Source organism: Sapajus apella, unplaced genomic scaffold, assembly GCF_009761245.1.
Source record: "Sapajus apella isolate SASKATOON/1434 unplaced genomic scaffold, GSC_monkey_1.0 scaffold17, whole genome shotgun sequence".
Lineage (NCBI taxonomy): Eukaryota > Metazoa > Chordata > Mammalia > Primates > Cebidae > Sapajus > Sapajus apella.
The window spans coordinates 23,891,455-23,911,811 of NW_022436957.1; the positions used below are offsets into that span (position 1 = coordinate 23,891,455).

At 34.3% G+C, this 20,357-nt stretch overlaps 1 long non-coding RNA gene and 1 pseudogene across 2 annotated transcripts; both read right to left on the minus strand.

The window, feature by feature from the left end:
* Nucleotides 1–6: 6 nt before the first annotated feature.
* Nucleotides 7–3,021, minus strand: LOC116556799 (annotated as a pseudogene). Its single transcript, XR_004271164.1, has one exon. The product of XR_004271164.1 is annotated as a transportin-1 pseudogene (transcript).
* A 3,774-nt stretch (nucleotides 3,022–6,795) lies between these two features.
* On the minus strand, nucleotides 6,796–16,535 carry LOC116556555. Its single transcript, XR_004271071.1, has 3 exons — nucleotides 16,523–16,535; nucleotides 10,601–10,609; nucleotides 6,796–6,887 (listed from the first exon to the last, which is right to left on the minus strand). It is a non-coding gene; the product is annotated as an uncharacterized LOC116556555 (long non-coding RNA).
* Nucleotides 16,536–20,357: the final 3,822 nt, after the last annotated feature.

A 20,357-nucleotide genomic window follows, 5' to 3' on the forward strand; every position in this document is an offset into this window, starting at 1 on the left:
TTCCACAATGTACTGTTTTGTGAGTAGACTGAATAGATTTTTTTTGCTTCTTCACATCCAGTGCAGAGTTGTAATTGGAGACATATTTCCACCCACAAAGGCTCCAGATGTTAAAATGTTTCCCAACATCGACTTAGTGACGGCAACACCTCCCTCCCACCCCTCCCAGTAGGGTTGGGATTGTACTGTATTCCCTACTGGTTTACCCTTCCCCTCTGTAAAGGGTAACATTTTCCCTGGGTGCAGAGGCTCCCTCATAGTCTCCAAGACTGAAGGACCCCTAATTTTGGGACTGCAGCTTAAGTGTATCAGATTAAACACCATAAAAAGCTGCAAGACGCTCTTTTAAGGGAAGAAGAAACTGGTCAGAGAAACGCCTCCAATTTTCATCACCAACTTGATTTTTAAATCCATGAAGGATCTTACAGAACATGTCTCTGAGATCATCTTTTGGGTTAATCCATGATGCAACAGCATCACAAAAAAATATAAAATCTTGGATTACGCCACTGGGATTCACACTGATCATGGTACGAATTCCACGGAATGCTGAATCCTTTTCCTTATTGTCTCTTATGTTTCTCAGAGAGGTGCACCAGGGTCTTATAAACTGCTGTAGCATGGGGGCCACCTCTTGAGGACAAACATAACCAAGGCGACCAATTGTTATTGCTGTATTCTCTAACAATGTCTTTGGTGTGTTGGGTCTGTTAATGATTTCTACAAGCTGGTGCAACACCATAGGAATATAAGGCTTCATCTCTATACCCATTTGTATGGAGATTTCTCCAATTGCCCATGTGGCATTGTTGCAGACTGAAATGAATTCTGGATTTAGGTTGGTTCCCAATATTGGCATGAAATCAGCTATACAAGGCTTAACATGCGGAAAGCAAGCTTTTGTGAGGTCACCTAACAGGGCAAAAGAACTCTGTCGAACTTCTGGCATTTTATCCTGCATGCACTGATACATTAGTGTTAGGATATTACTTCGGGCTACCAGCTGTTCAATGTTGCCTCCAAGTCCCTCAGCCAGGCCACTCAGCAAATCAAGAGCCACTATCATAAAATCTTTATCTGGAGCTTCATATTGATCTGGGTGAGCATTGTTTAGCATGGCTTGTGCAAGAATCTTCTGTACTAGGTTTACACAACGCTGATACACAGGTTCACAGTATGGAAGGAAGCCAGATTGCAGTGCTGTGGCAACTGAAGATAGGCCCTCAAGTAAAGGGAAGAGATCTTTATCTTCATCCTTTAACATGTTCCATTTCTGAATCAGTGGAGGCATTAGCATCTGAATGTATTCCGGTTTGTTTAAATGATGTCCAACTGAATCTGCTAATGTTCCTATGGCATCATAAAGAATGAGCAGGTTCTTATGTTGGTATTTACTAAATGCAAAGACCAGGGTATCAAGTATATAAGCAAGGTAAGGAACAAGTTCTGTACAAGCCTCCTCTTCTAGGGTAGCAAAGGCACTGCAGGCAGCTTCTTGTACTCTCTTGTTGCTATCCAGGATGTGCTTTAGCAATTCTGTCATTAATGGCTTCAGATATGTGTCTGGTGGCTGGCTGACTACCCAGTGTGCATAGCGGCTAAGAGTCCAGCATGTTATGGAACACACAAGAGGCTTTTTATCAGAGAGGCACTGAATGAGGTGAGGAATAAGCTCAGGCAAGTATGGAATCATGCCCTGCATGCAACCTTCAGCAATTGCTCCTAAAACCAAGATGCCTGATTCTTTAACAACCCATTCATGATGAAAAAGTAATTCTTTCAAAAGGGGCTAAATATGTGGCAGCAGTTCATCATGATACACATTTGCAAGAATATCTAGGGCAGCAGCAGAACATTTTCTTAGATTCCAGTCAGAAATTGTATCATCATCATCAATTTCATCATCATCATCATCTTCCTCTTCAATTCCATCTTCATCATGCTGCTGAGCTACTGTCCTTCATCGGTGAAAACGTGGCCATATATCCTGTTCACTATCAGGAATCGTTTTCGTCTTCTTCAACATCACCCTTAAGTAGGATAATATCTGTATCTGAGTATTTCATGGCATTCACTAACACAGGAATCAACTTAGGAAGATGCCTTACGAGTACATCTTTGCGTGTTGGCTATTCAGCTAAAGTTAGCCAAAATTCACAGGCTTCTAAAGCCACATTTTCATCTTGATCTTGAGTCCTCTGTAGCATGTACTCAACTATATTATGCATGTGAGGGAGCAGGCGATCCATTTGAACTTCGAGCAACATCACAAGTGCTCGGCACACATTTTTCCTTACCTCTGGTTCTTCATCACCAGCCAATGCAAAGAGATTCCTAATAAAAGAATCAATGTGCAACATCAGAGCTTGAGTCCTACTGATGATAAACTGATTGACACATGCAACAGCATGAGACCTTATTTTTGGACTACTGTGCTTGAAGAACTGTAAAAATTTGGGAATCATAATGTTGAGAGGACGATCTAAAACATCACTATCTAAAATCTCAGCTGAATCTTCACAAATCTTCTGAAGGGCACCAAATGCTCCCTCACAGGTGTTGTAATCTTCAGAATCCAACAGGCTACAGAGTTTTGGTAAGAGGTCATGCCAATTCTGCAATTCTCCCTTGGAGGCTATAGTTGTGATCAAAATACCAACAGTGGCTCTAATCAAAGGAGAGGAGCCACCAATATTATTTAAACATTCACTTTTAATAAAGTCTGTTACACCATTTGGGAAGTTCTGAAAGTGTGCTTTCACATTATTCTTCAAGATGAGACCACTCAATGACCTTGTGGGTTCATCTTCAGATTTTAATTTTATAAGAACAAAAATCAAGTAGTTGTTAAAGTCTGGATATTGATTAAGTTGTTCCAGTTTCTAGAATTGTTGCACGGTTCTCTGGATGGTGGTGTCTGGGGATGGGGCTCCTTCAACAGCTGCAGGATTTGCTGAAGTCCTTGCTGGTCAGGTTTCCACTCATACTCCATCATGGTTTGCTGCCTGGGGTGCCCCGAAGGAAGTCTCAGATGGTGAAATCCGGTGGAACTGCTCTTGGCAGCCTGGCCACCAACGTCTGCTCAATTTTGAGTTTTTTTGGTCTTGCTCCTCTAGCTCTTTCAATTTTGACGATAGGGTGTCGATTTTAGATCTTTCCTCGCTTCTCATGTGGGCATTTATTGTTATAAATTTCCCTCTAGACACTGTTTTAAATGTCCCAGAGATTCTGGTACGTTGTGTCTTCGTTCTCATTGGTTTCAAAGCACATCTTTATTTCTGCCTTTATTTCATTGTTTATCCAGTCGACATTCTGGTGCCAGTTGTTCAGTTTCCATGAAGCTGTGTGGTTCTGAGTTAGTTTCTGAATTCTGTGTTCTAATTTGATTACCCTGTGGTGTGAGAGACTGTTTGTTATGATTTCCATTCTTTTTCATTTGCTGAGGAGTGATTTATTTCCAATCGTGTGGTCAATTTTAGAGTAGGTGCCATGCGGTGCTGAGAAGAATGTATATTCTGTGGATTTGGGGTGGAGATTTCTGTAGATATCTATTAGGTCCGCTTGGTCCAGTTCTGAGTTCAAGTCCTGGATATCCTTGTTAATTTTTTGTCTTGTTGATCTAATATTGATAGTGGAGTGTTACAGTCTCCCACTATTATTGTGTGGGAGTCTAAGTCTCTTTGTAGGTTGGTAAGAACTTGCTTTATGTATCTGGGTGCTCCTGTACTGGGTGCGTATATATTTAGGATCCTTGGCTCTTCTTGATGCATTGATCCTTTTACCATTATGTAATGTCCTTCTTTGTCTCTTTTGATCTTTATTGGTTTAAAGTCCATTTTTTCAGAGGCTAGGATTGCAACTCGTGCTTTTTTGTTTGCTCTCCATTTGCTTGATAAATCTTCCTCCATCCCTTTATTTTTAGCCTATGTATGTCCTTGCATGTGAGTTGGGTTTCCTGAATACAGCACACCAATGGGTCTTGACTTTTTATCCAATTTGCCAGTCTGTGTCTTTTGATTGGGACATTTAGCCCATTTACATTTGTGGTTAATATTGCTATGTGTGAATTTGATCTTGCCATTTTGATGCTAGCTGGAAGTTTTGCCCATTAGTTGATGCATTTTCTTCATTATGTCAATGGTCTTTACATTTGATATGTTTTTGGAGTGTCTGGTACTGGTTGTTCCTTTCCTTGTTTAGTGCTTCTTTCAGAAGCTTTCATAAGGCGGGTCTGGTGGTAACGAAATCTCTCAGCAATTACTTGTCCGTAAAGGATTTTATTTCTCCTTCACTTATGAAGCTTAGTTTGGCTTGATATGAAATTCTAGTTTGAAAGTCCTTTTCTTTAAGGATGTTGAATATTGGCTCCCACTCTCTTCTGGCTTGTAGGGTTTCTGCTGAGAGATCCACTGTGAGTCTGATGGGCTTCCCTTTCTGGGTAACCCGATCTTTCTCCCTGGCTGCCCTTAGCATTTTTTCCTTCATTTTAACCCTGGTGAATCTGACGATTAAGTGCCTTGGCATTGCTCTTCTTGAGGAATATCTTTGTGGTGTTCTTTGTATTTCCTAGACTTGAATGGTGGCCTGGCTTGCTATGTTAGGGAAGTTCTCCTGGATAATATCCTGAAGAGTGTTTTTCAGCTTGAATTCATTCTCTCCATCACATTCAGGTACACCTATCAAATGTAGATTAGGTATTTTCACATAATCCCATATTTCTTGGAGGCTTTGTTCATTTCTTTTCACTCTTTTTTCTCTATCCTTGCTTTCTCGTTTTATTTCATTGAGTTGATCTTCCGTCTCTAATATCCTGTCTTCTCCTTGGTCAATTTCGCTATTGAAACTTGTGTATGCTTCATGAAGTTCTTGTGCTGTGTTTTTCAGCTTCATCAAGTCGTTTATATTCTTTTCTAAGCTGTTTATTCTAGTTAACGTCTTATCTAACCTTTTCTCTAGGTTCTTAGTTTCTTTGCATTGGGTTAGCACGTATTCTTTTAGCTCTGAGAAATTTGTTATTACCCACCTTCTGAAGCCTGTTTCTGTCAATTCATCAGATTCATTCTCCATCCATCTTTGACCCCTAGCTAATGAGGAGTTGTGATTCCTTGGAAGAGGAGAGGTGTTCTGGTTTTTGGTGTTTTCATCCTTTTTGAGCTGTTTTTTTCCCATCTTAGTGGCTTTATCTACCTGTGGTCTTTGACTATTGGATGGGGTCTCTGAGTGGATGTCATTTTTATTGATGTTGAAGCTATTTCTTTTTGTCTTTTAGTTTTCCTTCTAACAATCAGGCCCCTCTGCTGCTGGACTGCTGGAGGTCCACTTTAGACCGTGCTTGCCTGGGGATCACCTGCAGGGGCTGCAGAACAGTAAGGGTTGCTGCTAGTTTCTTTTTCTGTTATCTTCATCCCAGAAGGGTACCTGCCAGATGTCGGCCTAGGCTCTCCTTTATGAGGTGTCTCCGGGTATTCGGTGGTTGGAGAACTGCTTTAGGAGATAGTCTGTCCCTTACAGGAGCTCAAGTGTGCTGGGAGCTCTGTTGTTCTGTGCAGAGCTGCTGGGAAGGTACTTTTAAGTCTGCTGCAGTGGAACTGATAACCACCTCTTTTCCCAGGTGCTCTGACCTAGGAAGGTCAGCTTTATTTCTAAGTTCCTGACATGCTGCTGCCTTTTTCCATAGATGCCCTGCTCCGCATGGAGTAATCTAGTCACAGTCTGCCTGCAGAGGTGTTGCTGAGTTGCCGCAGGCTCTACCCAGCTGCTCTGTGAACTGCCTCGGTAGTGGCGGATGCCTTTCCCCCCCACTGAGCTGGACTGTCTGGTGTCCAGCTGCGCTTGCTGTGAAACTCTCAATCCAGAGCCTTTCTGATTGCTTGTTTTGTGGGAGTAGTACCCACCAAACCAGATTACCTGGCTCCCTGTCTCAGCCCCTTCCCTTTCAGTTGAATGGACGGCTCTGTCTCCCAGGCATTCCAGGTGCCAGTTGAAACAGCTGCCCAAATTTGTGTGAGTTTCTGTGCACCATCCCGTGGCACCAGCTGTGCCGAAAACATGTGGTACTTTTTGGAGACGGAATCTCCATGTCTATTGGCAGTGAAAACTTGTTTGGAAATGCAGTGAGCACTCACCCTCTGCATTGTTTTTGCTGGGAACTGCACTCCAGAGCTGTTCCTATTTGGCTATCTTGGATCCTCCTCCAATTAGCATAATTCTTTAGGGCCGTAGGATTTTTGGAATGGTAAATGAGGATTGACTTCAACTTAAAGTCACCAGCTGCATTAGCTCCTAAGAGAGTCAGCCTGTCCTTTCAAGCTTTGAAACTAGGCATTGACCTCTCTCTAGCTATGAAAGTCCTAAACGGCATCGTCTTCCAACTGTTTTTTAGTGTATTTGTCTTCATCAATTATTGTAGCTAGATTTTCTCGATAACTTGCTATAGCTTCTACATCAGCACTTGCTACTTCACCTTACACTTTTATGTTATGGAGATGGCTTATTGTCTTAAACCTCATGAACCAACCTCTGTTAGCTTCTAACATTTCCTCTGCAGCTATCTCACCTCTCTCAGCCTTCATAGAATTGAAGAGAGTTAGGGCCTTGCTCTCAATTAGGCTTTGGTGTAAGGAATATTGTGACTGGTTTGATCCTCTATCCAGACCACTAACACATCGATAGCAGCAATAAGGCTGTTTTGCTTTCTTATCATTTGCATGCTCACTGGAGTGGTACTTTTAATTTCCTTCAAGAACTTTTGCATTCCATTCACAACTTGGCTAACCATATGGCACAAGTGGACTAACTTTCAACCTATCTTGGCTTTTTACATGCCTTCGTCACTAAGCTTAATCATTTCTACTTTTCGATTTAAAGTAAGAGACTTGTGACTCTTCCTTGAACCCTTAGAGTACATTGTGGGATTATTAACTGGCCTAGTTTCAATATTATGTCTTAGGGAATAGGGAGGCCTGAGGAGAGAAAGAGAGATAAGGGAATGGTTGGTCAGTGGAGCAGTCAGAACACACACACAACATTGATTGATTAGGTTCACTGTCTTATATGGGTGTGGTTTGTTGTGCCCCAAAATAATTTCAATAGTTAACATCAAAGATCACTGATCACAGAACACCATAACAGATTTAATAAGAATGAAAAAGTTTGAAATATTGTGAGTGTTGCCAAAATGTGACATGAAGACTAAATGTGAGCACATGCTGTTGAAAAAGTTATGGCAATAGACTTGCTCAATTCAGGGTTACCATAAACCTTCAGTTGTTAAAAAAATGCAACATCTGAAAAGTACAATAGAGTGCAATAAAACGAGGTATGCCTGTATATGTTCTTGCAAAATATGTGTTCTTTTGTGTGCATATTTTTTTTTGTTTTATATTTTTAACAGCTTTGAGTATAATTAATATATAAAGAACTATTTGATATATATTTGAACATATTTTATGTATACAATTGAATGAGTTTTGACATATATATACAGCTGCCATACTGTCACCACAATCAAGGCAAAAGCTGTTCAACACTTGCCAAAGTTTTCTTTCATCCCTTTGTTTTTGTTTTTGGTTTTTGGTCAAGGGAGAAGGATAAGAATACTTAGCATGAGATCTACCCTTTTAACACACTATGAAGTGAATAATGCCACATTTTTAACTAGAGACATTTTGTTGTAGAACAGATTTTTTTTAATTTAATTTTATTTTAAGTTCCAGGATACATCTGCAGGATGTGCAGGTTTGTTGCATAGATAAACGTGTGCCATGGTGGTTTGCTTCAACTATTGCACCTATCAACCCGTCACCAAGGCATTAAGCCCCACATGCATTAGCTTTTTATCCTGATGCTCTCCTTCTCTCCCCCGACTCCTGTCACCCTCGTCAGGCCTCAGTGTGTGTTTTTCCCCTCCCTATGTCCATGTGTCCTGATTGTAGAACAAATCTTCAGAACTTACTTATGTAGGCCGAGTGTGATAAACATCCTTGTGCATGTACCCTGATGCACCTCTATGAAATTTCCTTATGATATAAACTCAGGCTCAAAATTGCTAAAGCTTAGTCTATGTGTGCACTTAATTTTACTGAGTAGTGTGGATTGCTCCTCTAAATAGATGAACTGATCTACAGTCCTAAAAGCAATTATAAAGATGACCATCGCCAGATCTCTGAACACATTTGGCACAATGTAACTTTCTAATTTTTGTCAGTCTAGTAGTGTGATCTCATTTTCTTTTTTATTTCTAGTTCTGTAGTTGACAGTAATTCTTAGAGTCTTATCACATGCTTGTTACCTTTTAGGGTTTCATTCAGTACATTTCTTGTTATACCTCTTTTCCATTAGTTTTTGCAATTGGAATTGTCGTTCTTTATTTGCACATAATTTTTTATAAAAAGGTAAAATCCTTCTTTATTTCAGATATGGCACATAATATATTTTTCTACCTTGTCAATTGCAAATTAAATTTGTCCAGTGTTCTTTGTTGAATAGAAATCCTTAACTTTCACATAATCAAATTCATAAAGCTTTGCCATATTGATGATATTTTTAAAAGAAGTTTTTCCTTGTCTATGAATCATGCCCTTCTAAACTTTTAAAAATTAATGTTATTGTTTTGACATTCAAATTTTGGCCTTTAATCTGATTATAAAACAGCATTTCATGTAGCAGTAAATAATCAATAATCTAGTTTTATTATATTTCATATGATAATCCAGTTTTCCCAACATCCGCCATCCTGCAATCTGTTTCCCCCATTGACATGTGTTTAATATTGTGTCAAGTTCCCGTCTATGCCCGTCTCTGAACTCACTGTGGTATTTCATTTGCTGAGCTTTCCTTGCTTTGATAACATACTCTTTGTAATTCTGGACTTAGTTTTATGTCTTCATATCAGATATAGTCAGTCCTCCATTTTTAATCTTCTTTTTAAAGATTGACCTATCTATTACTGGATTTTTTTCATCCATACAGTGTTTGGAGCAAGTTTATCAATTATTTTAAATATCATGCTATAATTTTAACTGGAATACTATTGAATTTTTTCACTAATATGTGGAGAATTGCAATCTTTATGTCTGTTAATCAAAAGCGTTGAATATATTCTTACTGGAGTTTTAAAGTTTCTTTATGAATATCTTATTCTTGTTTTAACTGATTTCTAGATTATAAATGACAAGTTTTTTCATTATATGTTCTAATTAGCTATTTCTGATGATTTTTATAGGATAACTTTGCTTTCAACAACACAGCTGATTCCTATAGTTTGTCTGTACTCTGTTGGTTCTTTTAGGTAAGTGATCATTTCATTCACAAAAAATATCAACTTCATTGTCTTACCTTCCAATCTTGAATAGCTCTGTTTTCCTTTCTTTAGTTTTGGCTAGGTCCTCCTGTCCTAAATTAAAATGTAGCAGTGATAGTAGATACTCTTGCCTTTCAAATCATAAAGGAAATGCAACAAAGGCACTTCAGTAAGCATACTATTTGCTGTAATGAGTTATAATACAGATTCATCAGGATAAGGAAGTTCGGTTATATTCTTGGGTTGATAAGAATTTCCATTTAAATTACAGAAGAATTGTATCAAATATTTATACTGTATTGATTGAGATAATTATATGAATTCTCCTTTGATCTATTTACATTAAAAGCAATATTGATAGGTTTTCTGATGTTAGAATGTTATTGCATTTTTTGATAACCCTACTTGATTGTGTTGCAAAATACATCATTAGATATAGTTTAATATTTTACTTGGGATATTGGCATCTATTTTTATAAGAAAACAGAGCTATTGATTTTGTTATTGGAAATTATCCTTATTGGATTTTGCAATCAAGATTCCACTATCCTGATAAAATGAGATGGGCAAATGTGCTCCTGTTTTTGTATTCTGATCCATGATATAAGAGAAGTAAGTGTTCCTTAAAACTTTGGTGGAACTCATGTATAAAACCATTTAGTTCTAGAGTGGTTTTTTGGTTGTTGTGTCTGTTTGTTTATTTATTTATTTTTGTGAGAGAGAGTGTTTAACAGCCATTTAGCCATTTCAACTGCTTTGATTCTTACTGGTCTATTGAAATTCTCTATTTCTTCTTGCATCAATTTGGACATTTTACATTTTTTAGGAAATAGTATAGTTTAATCACATTTTCAATAGTAGTATATATTTGTGCATGTATTTATTCTAAATTATTTACTGAATAAGTTTTTCTTCTTTCTCATTCTGCATTTTGTTTGTTTTATATCTCACTTTTGTCTTTTGACTATATCATAAAAAATTTGTCTACTTAATTAGCCTTTTAAAAGTACAACATATAACCATTGTTTTTTTTTTAACCTTCTATATTACCATTTGCCACTATTTCGTTAATTTCTACCCTTGTCTTTTACTTATTTTAGAAATTTTTTTAAGTTTTAAATATTGGTATTTATCAAACTACTTGAATTTAAATGTTTAGTTCATTTATTTTAAACCTGTCTTGTTTTCCAACAATGAATTTGAAGCTACATAGTTTCTTATATATACATTCGTATTTGTGTCCTTTATATGGTGACATGTAGTACTTTGATTGTCACTTGGTTCTAAATGTTTCTTTACTCTTTACTTCTTTTTATTTCATTTTTTATCAAAAGATTATTTTGAAATATGTTTTGGCATTTTCCTAAAATATCATATTTAAACCAATATTTTGTTACTAATTTCTATTTTGTTGCATTTGTTGTTTCAATCAGAGAGCATGATATTGATCTTGATCACCTGAACTTCTTTAAGGCTTGTTTTATGGCCTAAACTTGATCTATTTTTTCTATAACATTTCCAGTATTTCCTGGGAAGAGTTCTATACATATCTAAAAATCAAACTGTATTATTCAGATTTTTAATACCTCTGCTGATTGCATATATGCTTGATATATTATTTTTATTTAGATAAAAGTGGTAACAATCTCCAGGTACATTTGATGATTTCGTTATCTATTTTTCTTCGTTTCTGCTAGATGTTTGACATATCTTGAGGATGTAAATTTAGGAGTCGATAGCTTTATGATGATATATATTCTCAATTTTTTATCCTTTTATAAGTATGTAATTCCTTCTTAGGCATTCACAATATATTTGGCTTAAATTTTATTTTGTCAGTAATTGGGATTATTATGCAAGTTTTTTGATTGGCATATGTATTTTCCCATTTTTTAAATGTTCAACCATTTTATAACCTTTCATATTAAGTATTTCTTCTATAGATCCTTTGAATCAGTGACTTTTAAATATTTCCATTGAATTGTATATGTTAGGACACATTTATTTTCCCTGTTTTACGTTTTTTCTATTACTTTCTTTACTCCTTTTTTCCCTCCTTCTTGCTTTCCATTGGCTACATTTCTTCTCTTGTTTTAAAATTTAAACATTCTAATTTACTCTAACATTGTAAATTAAGGTGCATTTATATATTTGTTTACCCCTATTGATATTTTAAAACCATATCTGCATATATATTGACTCTTTAAAAAGACAAGTACACTAACACACCTTTATTTCCCTTTGGTTCCTCACTGTAATGTGTTAATAATATCTAAATTTTTTTCTTTTTTAAAATTTTTCTTAGAAACAACATAATTTTGCCAGATAAAATTATTTTATTCATGATTAACATAGATTTTTCATTTTCCCCTGAATTTGTTTTTTTAAAATTACAGTGAAATGTTTAAATACTGATTCATGTATTTAACCCGTAACGACAATAAGAGTTTGTTTAAAAATTTCTAAGACAGAATACCCTTTTAAGCAAAAAATAGTACAAAAGACAAAATAAAAATAAAATTGCTTTTTTTCTAGATTCCTTTTTATTAATAGATAGAAGGTGTATATGAGATGTTTTGATAGTCATGCAATGTGTAATAATCACATCATGGGGAAGGGGGTATCTATCCTCTGAAGCACTTATCCTTTGTGTTACAAACAATACAATTATACTGTTTTACTTATTTTTAAATGTACAATTAAATTATTACTTACTATATAGTCACCCTGTTGTACTATCAAATTGTTGTTCTTATTCAATATTTTTTCTAACTATTATTTTTGTACCCATTAACCATCCCCATTTCCCCTGCAACCCCCACTCCCTTTCTTGGCCTCAGGTAACCATCTTTCTACTCCCCATCTCCATGAGTTCAATTGTTTTGAATTTAGATTCCACAAATAGGTGAGAACATGCAAAGTTTGCCTTTCTGTGCCTGGCTTATTTCACTTAACATAACGATCTCCCGTTCAATCCATGTTGTAGATGACAGGATCTCATTCTTCTTTGTGGCTGAATAGTACTCCATTGTGTATAGGCACCACATTTTCTTTATGCATTCATCTGTTGATGGACACTTAGGTTGCTTTTAAACCTTGGCTACTGTGAATAGTGCTCCAACAAACATGGGAGTGCAGATATCTCTTCAATATACGGATTTATTTTCTTTGGGGTATATATATCCAGCAGTGGGATTGCTGGATGTTATGGTAGCTCTCTTTAGTTTTTTGAGGAACCTCCAAATTGTCCGCCATAGTGGTTGTACTAATTTACATTCCCACCAACGGTGTATGAGAGTTTCCTTTTTTCTGCATCCTTGCCAGCATTTTTTATTGCCTGTCTTTTAGATATAAGCCATTTTAACTGGGGTGAGATGATATCTCATTGTAGTTTTTATTTGCATTTCTCCTTACATATGCCTGTTTCCCATTTGTGGTTTTTTGTTTTCAAATGTCTGTTCAGATCTTTTGCCCACTTTTAGATTGGATTATTAGATATTTTTCCTATAGAGTGGTTTGAGATCTTTATATATTCTAGCTATTAATCCCTTGTCAGATGGGTAGTTTGAAGATATTTTTCCCATTCTGTGTGTTGTCTCTTCTCTTTGTGGATTGTTTCCTTTGCTGTGCAGAAGCTTTTTAACTTGATATGATCCCATTTGTCCATTTTTGCTTTGGTTGCCTATGCTTGTGGGATATGATTTAAGAAAGTTTTACCCAGTCCAATGTCCTGGAGAGTTTCCCCAGTGTTTTCCAGTATGTTTGTTTCTAGATTTCACACTGTACTAGGGAAGGATATGTCTTTATGTAGTAAGTAAAAGATTAAAATCTCTCCTTCAAAAAGTCATAAATTCCAGGTCTTCCTTTTCAAGAGATGATTTCAAGATTTTTTGAGAGCTTTTTGAAAATTGTAAAGAACCTTCTATTTCACCACAATATAAACAGGAATTCTGATTAATTTCAACATACAAATATTGCACAATCCAGTTTAATACATGTTTTTAATTAAATGAAGTAAATGACTCATGGGTGAACTAAGAGCATAAGCATTAGCAATTCACGATCCAACAATAATAATTTTGTTCAAGAAATAATTACACTTCCTTTAAAATTCAGAAATGTACGGGCATGTAGGAAAATCACAATGAAGTCAACTAATATAATTACACTTTTAAAAAGCAATCATTTAGGAAAAAGCCATTTCCATCAGTTTCAGAGACAAAGTTGTCTAATAAGAAATAAATTGGTAGGAACAGAGGGCATACGGGAATTCTGCTCTTTACAGTCAGTTTTACTGTGAATCTCAAACTACTCTAAAGAATAAAATTTGTCAATTAGAAAAAGAAAATAAATCAGTGATTGGCCTTTTAATGCCAAATATCTCTTACCAAACTTCGAACTTAAAATAGTTTTAAAATAATTGTCATTATCTACCTTCAAAAAAAACAGGAATAGGGCAAAGCTATTTAATAACTCCTTCATCAATCTGTATATAGAATAGTACTTCTCCTTGGAAATGGGATTACTAGTGTAGAAATGAGTCTTTTTTGTTTAAGTATGCACAGATTAATAAATATATGGTCATTCATAAAATATTTTCTAATAGAAATTTTCTAAATAGCTCTAGAGGACTCAGAGCAAACTGCAGTGGTCATAAAAGGGGTTTGCAGTCAGTTAAAACTTTAGGTAGAAATCTAATGCAGAAGAATTCAGTACCATTAGGTAGTTCATCATTTACCACTTCTCAGGTAAAAATCTGTAAGATTACTTCCACAGATTCAAATTCCCTTTGTATATAATATCTTTAAATAATCACAACAATATAACCAGAATCCAGTAATATTAATTCAGTCCTCCTCAAGTTAAGCATATGTGATTATATTTATTGTGTCAGTAACCCTGTGGACTCAATGCCAATTGTACTGTGCATATTCAGTATTTGAAAAGTGGCTTGTTTTCTAGCATAAGGGAATAAAATAATGGATTTAAATTCTTTCTCCTAGACCTGGACACTATGTTTTCCTCCATTATATAGGAAGTTGTTGGTGTCTATACTCATGTTGCCTGTATTAGAATCATGGCCATAGTATTTACTTACAGTGTCACTCAGGACAAAGTTATTTATCTCTGAGCATCAGTGTACTTTTCTATTAATAGCAGCTGACACGAAAATTGTTCTTTTTATGCACAAAGAATTCTTATATATATATAATTTGATATTTGTAATAAACCCTTTGTTAGATCTTATTTTTGTTTTCATATATTAATAGTGGATACTGAAGCACTGATACTAAAGTGACTTGCCTAAGATCACATTCTTGGTTAGTGGCTGGCATTGGTACCCAGACAGTCTGATTCCAGAGTGAATAGAATTTATCCACAAGGTTGTTGTGAAGATAAACTGCTATAAACTTTATAAAGCATTCATACCAGTTATAGGGCCCCAATAATGATTACTAAATGCTAAGTAATCAGGACATAATAGTATGTATATGCAGAGGATAAGAAAGTTAGGCCTTAAGTTTAGATTTTTGATGTAAATATAGTTATCCATATAGACATAAAGTCATTGCATCTTTCTATGCTGATATTAATTTATTATAATAAAACATTTAAATTATACTATGATTTTTGTAATCACATTTTGACATTTCTGCATTTTAAAAACTTCCTTCTAATGTATATTAAAACTGGAAACCCATACAAATAAAATACTATTGGGCAATAAAAAAGGATAAAGTACTGATATATGCTACATGGATAAATCTCAAAAACATTATAAGTAGAAGAATCCAGAGATAAAGACCACATATTATATGACTCCACTTGCATTAAATGTCCTTAAATGCAAAATATAGAGAGACAGAAAGTAGTGATTGCCTGGGACTAGGAGTAGAAATAGGATTAATGGTAAATAAATGGTAAATAAATAAATGTTTCTTTTAGTGTGATGAAAATGTTTTAAAATTAGATCGTGGTGATGGTTGCAGAACTCTGCAAATATGCTTAAATTTATTTAACAGTACTCAAAATAGGTGAATGTTATGGTATTTCAATAAAGCCTTTACAGAATATGGAAGTACCTTAAGTCTTGCATGCCTTCTGTGAACATCTGCAATTAAATGCGTGGGTGCCCTTAAGCAAATTCCTTCTGTTTCATCGTTCTATCTGGCAGAGAACTTCATCGATTATCTAGCAGCTCTACCCTTGAGGACTGGAATCATGTCTGGTTTTGCTCACCATTGTATCTCGAGGAGGCACTTTAATTTGGCTTTAATTTTCCCTAAAATACAGAATCTGCTTGTCTACAAGAAGCAGGACTATTGCTATGATTTCCAAAGTCTAACTTTATCAATTTATATGATTGTGAGTCAGGGCCACCATCCAAACTGAATGAAAGTATCCAAATATCCTAACATCCAATATCCTAAATCCAAATATCCTAAAATCCAAACTGAATGAAAAGTGACATGACTTAAAAGAGCTGAAAAATTATGATACTTATATGTCCTAAAAATACTGATGATAAAAATTTCTTTAGTGCTTATCTTTTTAAACAGTTTAAAATAATTTAGTAATTTTTATCAACGTTATATCTGCACCAAATAAATAAGAATCTTTAGGACCTTTGGTTAAGAGATTAAACTTCTGTAGGAGAGTAAGAATAAATATATAAGCAAATATAGATATTTCGACTCTAGGGTATGGATGGTGAACATTTACATCACTTTGAATCAATAAAAACTATATATATATATATATATATATATATACACAGATATATATATATCTACACAGATATATATATATATATCTGTGTAGATATATTAGAGTGGGCTTTCCAAAAAGAAGAAAAGATAGAGTTCAGATGTAGAAAAAAGCAAGGATGAAAATGCAGTTTTGAAGCTACCCTTCTATTAGAGATGTCTCCATAAATAAGAATTGCATTCTTTATTTAAACCCTAACATTATGTGGATTTCTCCCCCTCATGTAGTTCATTTCCGACTCCCTTATAAATACATTGGAACAGTTAATACCAAAACAAAGAGATACTGAGATCAGTAACATAAAATGACATTCCTAGAATTCTAGGTAATTAATCTAAACAAGGGGGTATGGAATAAGGATGAGAAATAAATTTTCCTTAGATTGTACCTGTATGAATAAGAAAAAAGTAGCCATGGCAATACACACATTTAATGAATACTCAAGAATTTAACAAAACACAGAGGTGAAGTTCTCTTATTTATTACATTGAAGCAGATACTTTTATTTTTAATCAAACCCTTCTATGTCTACAAAGATATAAAGACATAGTTACAAATAATTTCATTTAATAAATGTTTTATCAATGTCCCAGAATTGGTTGGTATAAGATCATAATGCATAATCAGCCAAGAATGACATTTTTCTTCTTGGAGCTTCTAGCATACATATCTCCTGCATCACTTATCATATAGTTTTTGCAGATGTTCTTTATAACGCTGTCTAGTTTTATTATTTATTCTTATACAGTAATTTATCAGCCACTGTCATGACTTATACCCAGTCTAGATTGACACTCCTTATGGAAAAGGACTGGGTATTTTATTTCAAAGCATCCTCTGCTGCCTCAAAACGAAGTGCTGCATGTATGGCAGACCATCAATACTGTTTGTTGAATGACTGCAGGGAAGTTGCTTTGCTGAGCATTCCTGTTCAGTTGACCGGGAGAGTAAACTGATGCAGTGTTCACTGTATAATACATAAGACTTATTTTCTGTTTGCAGTTGCATGTTCAATAAATGAAATACATTTACTCTTTTTTGGCCTTATTCTGATGTTTTTATTTTAAATCACAAAAATTTACTTTAGACATTTGCTGAATTTTAGTAAAAAATTATTTCTGCCATACTGACATGAGAATAATAGAAAGATTCTAATTCATTTCAAGGCAAATTAGAGAACTGACTACTCTTTTTCCTTGAGACCTACTTTCATATTGTGACACAGATTTACCAAAACTCTCTTTCATATATATATATATATATATGGCATAGAAATTATGGAATCAAATATTTTACCTAGGAAGAAATGTCAGTTACAACCCATTATTTTCTGTTTGTTTATTTATTTGTATTTATATTTATTTGCATTTTAGAATACATATGAAATGTATGTATAGACGTTTAATGCCAATACTAAAATATTTTAAAACTTTGTTGCAATGAAGAATTATTTAAATACTAATTATATCATATTTAGTATTTAATTTTTCTCCTTGTCTAACTGAAATGCAAAATCTGCTGAAATTAAGCACTGTATCTTTTACTTCTATATATTTCCCACAGTACCTTGTAAGAACAAATGTTTGATATCTGTTGATCTGATTTTGATTAGCAATATCAGAAGGGAAAAATACTCCCTCATTTTATAACAAAGATGAATTAGTTAGTAGAAAATGTGTCATTAAATAATGAAATAGGTTTTTGTCTTCCCTTTAATTTGCTAAAGTATTCCTCCGAGCATTGTGACAAACTATTGAACAATGTAATTATGATATCTCAATTTAGAATGGGGTGAAATTCTAAACTGAATAAACATATTACTCTGAAGAAGGCATTATGCTTAATTTTAGGTGCTATAATATACAGAAGATGCAGGTCAGATAGGTAATGACTTTCAAGGGTAGTTGTGAAAGGTAAGGAAAACAAAGAAATGAAGAATTCCACACTTCCCTGTATGATGAAAGACAGCAATATCTCAAGGTATTCAGAGCCATCAAAACTCAGGACATGAGAATGTCCTTTAAACTAAGAGTAATAATATTGCTACCGGATATATGTGTTTCTTTCCCCTCTTTTGTCACTAGTTGATTATTACTTAACAGATCAATACACATGTAATAAAGATGACTTTGGAATAATAAGATTCATGCAGAGAAACAGAATTAAATCACAAGCCAAAAATACAACCAAATCTTTATTTTGGGAATGCAAATATCATATCATTAACTTGAAAACACTGCGAGTACTACACTTTTAAACTTGCATTACTGAACATTGGATAAATATTTGTCAAATGAATTGGATGTATTAATAGCTTTCTTTTTTTCTGTTGGTTTCACATGTGAACAAAGATAAAATCATCTCTGAGGCATGTCCTTGTCAAAGCCTATCATATAGAATTCTTTTTTAATTATAAACTAAAAATATGTAACAAAATATATGTCATGTTCACACCTTCCCATTATATTTTATAGTAATAAGTCAATGCTAATAAATGTAGGAAAGAGTCCACATTTATGAATGTTAGATGTGAAATTTTGTCCCTTGCTGTGAGCAGAGACATTAACTCACCAACTTATTTAAAAGCCCACATTTAACATGAGCATCATTTGACAGTTTGCACATCCATTAATTCTGAACAGATTTACTAGGTGAAGATATTTCATGATGTACATTAACTTACAATGGAAAAAAGTTTCAGAGAAAAATTACCCCACAAATGTATCTTTAAAAGTCTATTTCAATATATCAATCTATTTATGATACCCAAGTTTAAATTCACAGTTCAAAGGGGGAATTTAGCAAGAAATAACAGTGTGTAGTAAAAAAAAAAAAAAAAAAAAAAAAATCTGTACTTATAAGCAGGAAACCTGGTTCTCAGTTCCAGCCAGTTATTGGATGTTGAGCTTATATGCAAAACTCCTAGGCCTGATTTTCCCATCTGTAAAATAGAAATATTCAAACCTCTATGGTTTCTACTTGTTCTCAAGCTCAAGCTCTATTTGCTAGTTCTGGAAATGGATTTTAGTTTTCAGTAGATTTTAGTTTTTTTAATTTTTAAATTTTAGTTTTCAGTAATAATAAGGGACAAAAGGATGCTGGTCACTCAAGATAATTTTTTCTGCATTCTTCTTACACGTGAGGACATTTCCTCAAGCTTGCCTCAAAAAACTTTATTATTATAAATTTAACACATCCAAAATACTGCATAAAAATGTGTAGCTCGATTACATAACAAAGCAAAGCATACACCCATGAAACCACTCTCCTCTCCAGACCTGGAGCATTACCAGTACTCAGATGCCTCTCTATGCCCAAATATCACTCTATCAAACTCACAGGTAACCAGTTTCTTGATTGCCATAATAATTGCTTTATTCTTCTTCTTCACACTTTTACCAAATAAAAATACAACTTTAGATTTTCTTGTGCTTTAAATTTATATTCATAGATGTATATACCATGTAATTTTTAAAAATCTGCCTTCTTACATTCAGCATTATAAATGTTTCGTCTATGTTGTTTCATGTATCTGTAGATCTCCTTTTCATTACTGTGTAGTATTCCATTGGATAAACATGGAAAGTTTGTTTTTTATCCATTCTATTACAGATGGATGTTTTTGTTCTTTCCAGTAATTGACTATAATGAATAATGTGTGTGAATATTCATGTATGTGTGTACTTGTAGGTATGTGCATGCATTTCTGTAGGGATATTTTTTAAGAATCATGCTAACACATTTTCCAAAGTGACAAATATCAGTATTTAAGAATTCTATATTTTTCATAATTTTTCTAACATTTTATATTGCCAGTAATTTTGATATTAGCTATTCTAATAGTGTGATATAATCTCATATTTTAATCTGCATTTTACTGATGACTAAGTGAGTTTGAATATTGGCCATACATTTATTGGCTATTTGGATATCATCTTATATAACATGTTTTAAAATTAATTTTAAAATTAAAATTATTTTCTTTTTTTAATATATTTATTTTACTTTAGGTGCATGCTATATCTGGCATTTCTCCCCATGTAAAATTATTTTCTAATTGTTGCTGTCCAAAGAAGAATAAAAGACACTAAAGGTTGAGGTCTTCAGACCACTATTCTTCACTTCAATCAGATATTTTTGGCCTTTAAGAAGATATGTTCTATATTTTTGGCCAGTATTATTTGTTGTTTTCAGTTGTCAGATTAATTTTAATTACCTGTCCACCATTTCTAAAAGACTCTTGCCTCACTTTTTTGTATAGCAATAGCACTAGAAAGGGCCATTGTAG